Raw genomic sequence first — 11,995 nt, forward strand, 5'->3', positions numbered from 1 at the left:
ATATATACACACACACACACACACACACATATATACTCACAAGTGGAATTGCTTGAGTGTTCAATGATTCTATGTTGAATTTTTGAAGGATTTGCCATGCTTTTTTACAACAACCACACAATTTTGCGTTGCCAAGAACAATGCATAGGGGTTCCAATTTCTCTGTGTCCTTGCCAGTACTTATTTTTTAAAATTTAGTTTATTGGTACATTTTAGGTATACAGTACAGTTACATTCATTATTGGGATCTTGTACCTTTACATGACAGGTCTTGGTTCTCACTTTTTCCCCTCTTATTTTAAAAAATAATTATTCCAATACATTGAAAGAGTGTCAGCTCTTAAAAGAATATAAACTAAAGATTAATAAAATCTCATGTCAATGAACTCAACAATTCAGAATGTTATTATCATTTTTATTTACAGTGCTATAGATTGGACCCAGAGAATTAGACATTCTAGGAAAATACTTTTCCACTGAGCTTAATAGACCCCTTATAAATTACTTGCTGTAAAGTCAATTTGAAAATGAGTTCTGAAAATAATGAATATCAGATAGAGGAAGTTTTCTAGAGTCACTGTTAAAACAATGAAAAGTGGGCAAAGAAGAATGATATGAGTTACAGAATTCTGAAAGAGAACATGTATTAAACAGGAATAACATATCAAAGAATGCTGAGAACATTTGGAAAAGAGGAAAAACAATAAAAGTAGGAAATTAACAAGTTCCTAAGTAGAACACTAAGCTTCATTTATTTATTGACTATAAACTCTGAGAGCAAATTCTTTTTGCATACATGACTATTACATCTTTAGGAAAGTTTAAGAGGTCTAAAAAAATTTATGTGAGTCTTTAATAGTTACTGTTAGTTTCATATGTTTTAAAATTATATCAATAATAGATAGTGTTGGATTTTAATGATCTGGCTATGTTAGGCACACATTAACTAGATGAAGGCAAGATTTATTTTTGGGGGGTACACAGTTTGAAGACATTAATGAGTGAACAATTAATGATTAATTTCCTTCCAAGGTGATTTATATGTATAGTGTGAATATGATATATAATAACTTTAATATAATACAAGGTTTTTATTTGGACTTGGAAACACAATAAAGTATACTGACTGAAATGTGACTTGGATTAGTTTTACTTAAAATCCCTACTCTTAGACGAATTTGGTCACAATTTAAGTTTCAAAAGTTTAAAAAAACTCTTTGGGTCTACTTCTAGGTATTTTGCTTATAAATTCAGACTCTTTATTGATTGCCTACAATATGCTAGTAGACATTTTTGCAGGCACTAGAAATCTATAAGTAAAAAAGAATAAAATTTGTTTTCATAAAGTTTATGCTTTAGCAGGAAAAGACAATTGCAAATATAAGTGAATTTTATAGTATGTTTGAACCTGTTCCTAGTAAGAAAAAAATCAGGATAGTAGAAATGGGGGAAAGAACAAATCATAGGTTGGTGTCTCAAATGGAGTGTCTACGACAAGTTTCTTTGGAAAGGCGACATTTGAGAAAAGTCTTTAAGGAGGAAACAGGAGTCATGTGAAGTATCAGGGGAAAGGCAGAGGGAGTGAAGGCAAAGTCCCTAAGGCAGGAATGTGTCTGGCATTTTTGAGGAATAGCAAAAAGTCTAGTGTGACTGGGGCAGAAAGAACAAGGAATGAGAAGACAATGAGTACTGTAGTAAGGAAATAATCACGTGTGCACAAAAATTTACGTGCACTGATGTACAGAAATGAATGTCATCGATTATCTCTGTAGGATAGAATATCACACAGTCCATACTTATGAAAATATTCAATGACATAATAAAATGTATGTAACTTTATGGTAACTAAAATACATCTAACAAAACATAATATATAACTGCAGTTTATTTAGTTAAGGAGGCTGGGTCAGGAGGGTCTCAAATTTGAGACCACCCTGGGCAAATTGGCAGGATTTGGTCTTAAAATAAAAAATAAAATGGGCTGAAGCTGTAGCCCAATGTGAAGCCCTGGATTCAATCCCTAGTATCACAAGAATAAAAGTAAAACAAAAAATATAGATTAGAATAGATTTACCTATGGATATGTAGTTATACTTTATTTAAGAATAGTGATTTGTTTTTCAAACTATTATACTTGTTTTATTTATATTATATTTTCCAAACTATATGTTTAGGATTTTTTTATTTTGAAAAAATATTTCCAATCTAGCAATCCTCTTAAATTATTATTTTTTCTGGGGGGAAGGGAGGGTGTCTACCAGAGTAGCATCCATCATCCATGAGGTAGCATAGTTAATGAGTATGTGATAATTTAGATAACTTCAGCGGTTATTCAGTCCCATTTGTTCACAGTGTAGTTGAGGTACACCTCATCAACTGCAGGATATCAGGCTTGGCCTTGTGATTCTTTTGGCCAATGGATGTTTATAGTCTTGAGGTGAGCAGAAAACTTAAATAGTCTTAGGTTCTTAATTTGATGTGGAATCTCAGTAACATTTCATGAGGTGGAACAAATACACATAGAACAAACCTGAACCTAACCCATGGTCTTGACCCAATACAGAAGAGTCATCCAGCTCAACCCAATTTATTTATTTATTTATTTGTTTGTTTGTTTTTTTGCTCAACCTAATTTAAATCAGCTGACCTCCATTTGACCTGCATTTGACTTCCTTGCACACGTGGATAAATGCTTGTTTCTGTAAGCCATTGACTTTGGTTTATCTGTTACAGAGCGTTATTGCAGCAGTTACAGATATATAGACAACATGTTTTTTTTTCTTAATAACATTGAAAAATACATTTGAAACTATAAATAAACACAAGACTGAAGAGAAAGGATACAAAGCATATTCATGTGGATTTTTATTCCTGGCTCAGAGACTGTACTTTGACCAACTGGCTCACTCATTGCTCACTTAGAGGAACTGGACAGTGGTATAATTTACAAATAAATTCTGGTTGCAAGAGTGAGTTAGGCTAAGATAAAATTGTATGGAACCGCTGTGGTTGCCAAGTGTAACCTAAACACTAAAGCTTTCAGCATTGTAGTTCAACTTCTGCCTCTGCCCAATCCTTCCTCCTTCATTTGTCCTATGGATGTTTTCCTTGAAATCACTTCCCATAAACTACCTGCATGCAAATCTGCATCTCAAGTCAATTTTCCAGGAGGCTGATTTAAGACAGTAAATTGTAGGTGGAGTTTTATCTTTATATATCAATAATAAACAGTGAATAGATACTTGTTTTCTACATACTCTGCTTTTGTCTTTCTGCATCGCTTTCTTACATGCATGCATGTACAACACACACACACACACACACACACACACACACACACACACACACTTAGCAAATTCCTGAAATGATGTAAGAAATTGTTGAAATGGAAATTGAAATAGGAGGTTTGTCAATTAGAGGACTTACTTTTCTCTTGCACCCTTTTTAAAAAAGTTCTGAGTTTACATTGCTTTTTTAATAAAAAAAAGAACTTGAGAAAAGATTTTAAGAGCAAAAATAAATATGATAAAAAACATCCTACAGTCTTGATTAGGGAAGAAAACTACTTCAAAAGATCTACTATTAACCAAGTAGTTTTGCCGAGGACATAGGGTTCAATTGCACAAAATTCCTTAATATTTAAGTAGTAAGTGTACTTAAGGGTATAACTCTAAAATACACAGTCTAAGCAGTGTAAGCAACAAAATTTCTTGTTCCCAAGTAATATTATTTTTATTTTAGCAACATAGGAATAATATAAAGAATTGCAATGTGCAAAACTAAATAAACATTAAAAATATCACTACCAATCCCACTACATAATAAGTAACTTAACTCTAGAAATCTTTTTATGTAAATACAGATGGAAGCATAGATGTATAATTTGGCAAAAGTAATTTTAATTAGATCAAATTCTAGACCGAGAACATTAAATTAAAATGTATTTGACTTTAAGAGAAAAATTATAGTGATATTACGTCACAAAATTTCTCTAAGCTTAAGAAAAGTGATAATGAAAAGTTGGAATCATTCTTAAAAGTTAATTCTTTCCATTTTAAGCAATATTAGTTCAGGTTCCGTAGGGAAATGAGGCTACTACTAGAAAAAGTGAACACTTTTTGAGTGATAAAGTGTGCCCAGAAGTATTCTAAATGCCGCGTATAAAATTATGTCATTATTAACACCACCATATAGATAAATCACTTCCAATGCTTTTAGATTGAAAAAAAGACTAAGGCACAGAAAGTTTACATGATTGCTTAGGGCCACAACACTAAAGAATTCAGACCTGGGTCCAGAGCCTTGGGCCCTTGACTTCACAGTGAGGCCCACAGTGGGTAGTTGAAATTATTGTGTATGGTCAAGCTGTATGTTATTTCTATGATTTTCCATATCACTGTTGATGACCATATTAGTTTAATCTGTATTTAGGTAGATTTCATGCCCATCCTCAGTCTACTGACATGAATTTTCCACTTCTGTGTTCTATAATTTGTTTTTGTCTTTACTCTCTTACCACACAAGTTCTATATTCCTGGAGCTCTTTCAGATTTGAGAAGTTTTGTTTGATGTTCTGACATCTTGGTTGAATATAATCTTCTTGGGCCATATGCTTTTTTTCCTTTTAAAATTTTCCTTTATATATTTCTCCACTGTGTTTTGGACTGGATCATGCTGTGAGAAAATAAATACAGCCTTAGTTTTGTCTTCTTTAGAGAGGATTTTCTTTTTTCTACCTGATGCCTGAAAAATACCTTCTGTTTCCTTCTGTTCTCCTCCCGTATCTTTCTTTTTCTGCCTCTCCCTTTCTTGTTTTTTTTTTTTTTGCCTTTAAAAACATTATTTTGTTAAAGTATGGCTTTGTATTGATTTTTCAGTGTAAACTTTTATCTGCAAATTTGTATCTTTGCTGGACTCATTCTTTATTTGAGAGATAGTTTTTGATAGTAATTTTTGGGAGATTTTGTTGTTAGATGAATTAAGTTCACAAGTTCCAGGAATTGTGGATATCTGTGTTCTATATTTATTCATTCAATACTGACATCTTTCTTCTGTTCTTTAATCTGGCAATTTTTTTTTTTTTGAGACAGGGTATCACTATGTAGTTGAGACTGACCTGGAACTCACTATGTAGCCCAGGATGGTCTCAAACTCACAGCAATCTCCTGCCTCAGCCTCCCGAGTGCTGGGATTACAGGCATGCACCACCACACCCAGCTTTGGCAATAGTTTTATTGGTGATTATTTCAATTTATTCTATTTCAGTAATTTATATTTAACCTGTCCATTAGATATCTAATAACATAACATGAATTATCTATACCTATAATAATGTTGTTTTGGCTTTAGTTGAAGTTTTATAATCATTTATTTCTTCATCTTCTTTACTTACCTTACTTTTAGTTCTTGTTTTATTTACTGATAGATTGTCTTTCCATTCCTTTCTACCTCATTTGTATTATACAAAACTTATCTTTGCTGTAATATAATTATTTGTTGGTTCTCATAAGGAAGTGGATTTCTTTCTTTTCTATGACACAATTTAGAGACAAGGCATGATAGGAAGAAAGGATTGCTCAGAAGAAATGATGTTTTGAATTGTAACAGTATTTAGGCTCTGCTGTCATATCTCAGATTTTCTTAGTGTTGAGCTTATCTGTGATGGAAAGTCATATATTATAACAAGTAATTTTCAGACCTTGGAGATTTAATGCAACAACAGATTATTGTAATTGGGCATGGTGGTGCATGCCTGTATTCTTTTTTAATTCAGCTTTAATTGAGTTTATTGGTACATTTTAGGGATACAGTACAGTTACATTCATTGTTGGGATCTTGTACCTTTACATGACAAGTCTTGGTTCTCATTTTTTCCCCTTGTCCCTTCCCTCCCTTCACCCCCTCCTCCCCTCCCCATCTACAAACACTTTATTTCCATCTTTTCATTATCTCACATTTTTTTCTTTTCCCTTTTCACCCTTCCTCTACCCGTCCTACCTTCCCTACACCTTTAGCTCCTTTCTTCCCATTTCTCAATGTCAGTAATCTTATTAGGATCTTCTGTATTATTGCAGATTATTCACACCAGAGAAACTATTCGGAATTTACACATGTGTGCCTTATGGTGCACGCCTGTATTCTGAGCTACTCAGCAGGGTGGAGTAAAAGGATCACAGGTTCAAGGCCGGCCTGGGCAAATTAGTGAAACTCCATCTCAAAAAAACAGAACAAAACAAACAAACAAACAAACAAAAACCAAGAAAGAGCTAAAGGCATAGCTCAGTGGTAGAGCATCCCTGGGTTTGATCTCCAATAATAGAAAAAAATGTTTATTGTAGTTTATTATGTTATAGTCTAATGAAGGTACTGTGGAGGAAAGGGTTATTTAGGAACTAAATCTCTTCTCTTTTGTGAGGCTATCATCTTCAACACATGGCCTCCAAGGCCACTGTGGAAAGAGAGGACAACACGGAGCACCTCGTATAGATCTGGAAGCGGCATTTGTAACTATTGCCAAATTCTATTTGCAGAAACTCAGTTTCACAGCCCCAGTGTACTTCTAAAGCAGAATGGATATGAAGAATAGAAGCACGCTCATGAGGAAAACTACATGAATTTAGTGAACACATAATATTGTTTCTATCATAGGTTTATTCCTGTTTTGGCACTCACAGTGCAATTGTAAAGAATGAGCCCCCTCCAGCTTCAAATGAGTTCTTCACCTTAGAGTCACTCATTGAGTTTGAGTCGATCTCATGGTTTTTGGAAAAATACCCAGAAGTATGGCTGAGTTAAATGGAATTTTTAGTTTTAGTTTTTTGAGGCATCTCCATACTGATGTCCATAGGAATTGTATTAGCTTATTCAAAAATTTTATGAGGTACAGAAGAGGGTCATCTGTTAAATTGAAATTCAGTAAAAAGTGGAAGTCAATATTCTTAGTTATTCATAGAATTATATGCATTTTAAATCATTAAAACATTTGTATTTGTACAGAAGCTTTTCAAACATACCTTCTGCATCATATTAGTTCTGTAAAATGGCTTGCTCCTTGAACAACTTTCTGTTTTTAAAGCACCTTTTTGACCAATGTAGTATTTATTTAGGTGCAGCTAAACTGCACTGCAAGCAAAGAAGACCAGATGCCTTTACGTATTACCAATCCATGATGTTCCCACCTTTCTAGTTACAGCTATGAAGACAATGTTTATTGTCTATTCATTTCAATTATTACATTAAACAATCATTGCACGAAACAAATTCTCTCTTGCAGGTCTGGACTTCCTAACTCCTGAAAGAGAAGCTAAAACACCAGGAATACAAGCAACCTAGATCTTATGAGGAAAGATGGTATGTCATGACCTGATAGGTCCTTAGTTCTACAGTAGTGTGTAGCACTCTGGGCCTAATCATTTGACAGTGAAACCATTCAACATTAATGCTGTTTAAGTTCAAATTTTTCTAGCTTGTTGTTTATATCTTATTTGTATGCCTTACTTAATAAGAACTCTTAAGTTTGATATGTCAAAGCAATTCCTTGTTAGAGAGGAGTTGGCTCTTGCAGTGGACAAAGGCCATTACTGACCCAAGGAAAGATGGCCTGTTTGAATAATTATACAGCTCGTCCTGCTTTCAGATTTGACATTATTACTGGATCATTCATGAACTAGCACTTTGCATTTCTTCTTAATCAGATAGCAAGTAAGGTAAGTAACTTCTTGGTGGTGCTCTGAGAACTCCCACACCAAAATGTCAATCTGCCACCTCCAATTTCCATTTTAACCTCTTCAACTTTACTCACTAATGTTACGAAAACTGGTCTTTCATACCTCAAAAGTAAGGAGATTTTGAGAGAAGGAATCAGTGGGTAACAAGTTTTTAATTACAGAGGATTATAGGTCAAAGACTTAATGGCTTAAAGAAACTATTTATAAGCTTATGCCACGTGCCTAAGATGACTGACAACAACAATGATGGTGATGATGGTTGATGGCAACTAACTTGTAAGAAGCAATTAGGAGGAAAAGGGCTAAAGGTGTAGGAGAAGTGGGGGAAGGGTAGGGTCAAGGTAAGAAGGGAAAAGCAAAAATAGGAGAAAAGTAAAAAATGGAAACAAAGTTTTTGTAAAGAAGGAAGGGAGGGCAGGGGTATGGGGAAAAATGACAACCAAGATCTGTCATGTAAAGGTATAAAATCCCAATGATGAATGTAACTGTACTGTCTATCTAAAAAGTACCAATAAACTCAATGAGAAAAAAAGGAGCAATTACAGAATGCCAGGCACATTGTGTAGAATTTAACATAGATTATTATATCTAATCCTCACATCAGAAAATGTGCTTTCATTATTTGTTTTTAATGGGTTGTGAAATAGAGAAACAATAAAGAGCCACATGTTTTTGGGCTGAGAATCTAACTTTGGTTTTCTGACTGTTGTTAAAACTCCGACATGTTCTGTGAGTGTCCTGGGCTGCGGGAAAAAAAGCACAAAGAATAAAGGCTGTCTTGGCTGTCTCACAATTCTCTTCCTATTCCAAGTTTCTTAAAATGGCTTCTCTTGGGGCCAAGAGTGAAGCTCAGTGATTTAGTGTGTGGTTAGTGTGCACAAGGTCCTAAATTCAATCTCTGGTACCAGAACAACAAACAATAAAAATAAAAAACAGGCTACTCTCAAATTCTACTTTCCAGAAACCATTTATTGATGACTGACTTAATCTTGGGACGATGTTTGATACTGTAAATATAATAAAAATTGTAACATAGTCTCTTTTCTGAAGCAATTCATGACCCAGTGGAAAAATTAGTAGATAAACAAAGAATTAGCAATGCAACATGGTGAGAACCACATGGGAACAAGCAAAGAGTGTTGGGTGTCTCCCAGCTGGCCCTGGAGGAGTTTTCACACCTGACAGTGGTGACACCACACTATGATTATCTTACTTTAGAATTCCTCCCTTCCTTTTCTTCTCTCTTTGTCCCATTATTTTACCTAATAGTGAATGCAACTAGATAAAAACATCCATGACAGCCACAATGTGGTTAAGAGAGCAACCTCTGAATTACGGTTCACTTTTTCCATGCTAGCTGAGTGATCTTTGGAAAAGTATTTAACGTCTTAGAATTCATGGTTCTCAGTTGTACTTCTTAGTTTTGCTGTGTTAAGAGAAGTAAGGTCATTACCCTTTAACCATCTTTCCTTGCTGTATTTTTCAGCATATCCCTCACTACCCATCAGTTTGTTTGGCTTCTCTCACAGGGATGGGTACACTCCATGGAACCAGAGATAGTGTCTGCTCTCTTCAATGCTATACCCATGCTCAAGAATAGTGTTTGATATTTAGTAGTTTAATAAATAGGTGCATAAATGTCAGCAAAGTGCTCAGAAGTATCTGGCCCATAATAAACCTTCATTCAGTAAAAGAAATTTTTGTGGTTATGATCGTTCCCTGACACATTTGTGTTTCGAAAGTGGCAAAGCTAGATTAGTTGCAAGGGAGAATTGGCTAACACTGGTGTTGTTTGGTCATTTTTTGCCCATTCCTATTTTTCATTATCTTCAGTAGCTTGTCTAATATCTGAAAAGATATTAAGTGATAGGTATCCTTTACACTGGTATTTAAGAATTAAGAAAACAATGCCTGAACACGGAATAAATCAAAAACAGAAGAAAAAACCCCTTACTTGTGTAATTTAAAATTTGTTGTTGAAATCATGGTGCCAGCAATGGAGGAATTTTGGGAGAGGAGTAGAAGCAAAACTCAGAAAAGCCCCAAGGGAATTGTCAATGTTTTTGACCCCTCTGAACCACTCAAATTATAATATTAACCTGCTACATTCTGACTGTAACACAATCAGATAATGTTCTGTGTGTCTGTAACGTTTTCTACTTTGAGATTTGAGTACTGTCGTTGCCCTGAAGAACAGTCTCCTAAATGACATCCAGCTGGTCATGCTCTGGCTACATCTGTGGGGTTGGATAACTTAGGAGCACCTCTGCATTTAACCAGAGTCCTGGAGTCATCTCTTCTATTCAGTTATAATTTTATAACTTTAGAAGTGGCTCTGTTGTTGTAAATCATTAACCTGAATGTTATTTTCTGTTTCATCAGAGATACGCAGGGATATTTTATGGAATTTCATATCTAAACTATTAATTTAGCATAGTAATGATCTCAGTGATCATGTTACCCTCTTACCTATCTGTGATATTTTCTTTATGAGATAGATGTTTTATTTTTTTACTACTCTTTAAATAATATTTTATTTTGGACTGAAAACCATTGATTAATAATGACTATCAAATGCATCTTTATCTGATATGTGTAAGGAATAGCTAGTTACAAGAGAGCATATCATCAAAACACCCCTGAAACACACACACACACACGCACACACACACACACACACACACACACACATTTTTGACCATGCTCCAAATTTCAAATAAAGACAATATATATGATAAATGAAGGTGCTTAATTAGGAATTAAGTATGGTTTAAAGAGATTTGTTTGACTGTCAAGTCAACAAAGGTGATGATTAAGCTTGAATATGTCATCTTGATTAGCATGGGAGCCACTGGGGATTGGTGAAGCACACTTCTGGGAGTGTCTGGGTAGATCTTGGAAGAGTAGTATAGCTGATCCCTCCATTCCTTCCTTTCTGGTGTTGTTTCCCCACTCTATTTCTCTGTCACCATGAGCTAAATATCTTTGCTCTGCCATGAGCCGAATTAATCCTCTCCTCCTTTACCTTGTGTCCCACCAGTGGGAAAGCTGATTAACATGGACGGTTTGAGGATTAGTAAATCACACCCTGGGTATTTGTGGGTGGATTATGGGTAAAAGACCTTAGGGACTATATCTTATCCCTGGCCCCTCATTTTAAACCATTCTCTTGTTCTCTGCTTACTGGATGTCATTTATTGAATTTTTTTCCTCTGGTTTGTCTTTCCATTGTTATGTTTTGCCTTAGAGCCAATCAGCCATGGGAGGAAACCTCTGAAACTGTGAATCAAAATAAATGTCTCTCCTCCGTTGAATTCCATGTGTTAGGTAGTTGTTCCAGTAATAGAAAAACTGAATTGTATAATGTAACAGTGTTTTGAATCCAAAATATTAGTCTTTAACTTAAACTTGTGACTGTTGAGCCATGTTTTTCTCTTCTTGGCATTTAATATCAATAATACTAAGAGAAAAACGGGGAAACTATTAGTTAAACATAGCAAAATGTAGGAAAGTATTTTGATTAATACATTTTTTTCTTGATGCTATGTAAATTTCTTAGACATTACACTAATAAAAACTTTTTCAGTGTGTGCAGAATGGGCTGGTACCGGTCACAGGAGTTGTTGACTGTGCATATCATTTCAACTCCAAGACCAGTCTGTTTGGTAGCCTGAAATTATCAAACATTGGAGAATTTACACCATTAGAAATAGTGATACCAAGCAAGTGCTCACATGTGTAGAAGTCAACATTATGCTATAGACTTTTGCAAAAACAAACTAGGGCTTAACTTTTGGCTTGGAGAAGTGGTTGTCAAACATTTACCACATAGTGTTGTATCAATGTTAATTTCTTAATTTGAGTAATTGTCTTATAATTATGCAAGACAATATGTTTTGTTTCCCTGGCACTAAGGATTGAATCCAAGACCTTGTGCATATATAAGGCAAGCATTCTACCATGGAACTACATGCCTAGCCACTTTAAGGAAATTCTCTCTCTCTCTCTCTCTCTCTCTCTGGCTTTTTGAGACAAGTTCTCATTATGTAGTCCAGGCTGACCTTGTGTTTACTATGTAGTCCACTCTGGCTTTGTTCTTGTAATCTTCCTGCCTTTGCTTCCTGAGTGCTAGGTATGTGTCACCAGGCCTGGATTCTTTGCTTTTAATAAATGCACCCTGAAGTATTTTTGAAGAGATTTGAGTTTTATTTCTCCAATTTACTCTCTAGAAGTTGGGGACATAGATTACATTAATGTATATATATAAT

The 11,995-nt window shown here is 34.8% G+C and overlaps 1 long non-coding RNA gene across 1 annotated transcript in view; it reads left to right on the top strand.

The window, feature by feature from the left end:
- LOC117284738 overlaps window positions 1–11,995 on the top strand; it is a 69,465-nt gene that overhangs the window by 54,151 nt on the left and 3,319 nt on the right. Inside the window, exon 2 of the long non-coding RNA XR_004515822.1 lies at window positions 7,274–7,350. This is a non-coding gene — a long non-coding RNA (uncharacterized LOC117284738). The remainder of the gene's footprint in view (window positions 1–7,273; window positions 7,351–11,995) is intronic.

The sequence above is a fragment of the Fukomys damarensis genome, unplaced genomic scaffold (assembly GCF_012274545.1).
Source record: "Fukomys damarensis isolate Sample0158 unplaced genomic scaffold, DMR_v1.0_HiC HiC_scaffold_5, whole genome shotgun sequence".
In the NCBI taxonomy this organism is placed as follows: Eukaryota; Metazoa; Chordata; class Mammalia; order Rodentia; family Bathyergidae; genus Fukomys; species Fukomys damarensis.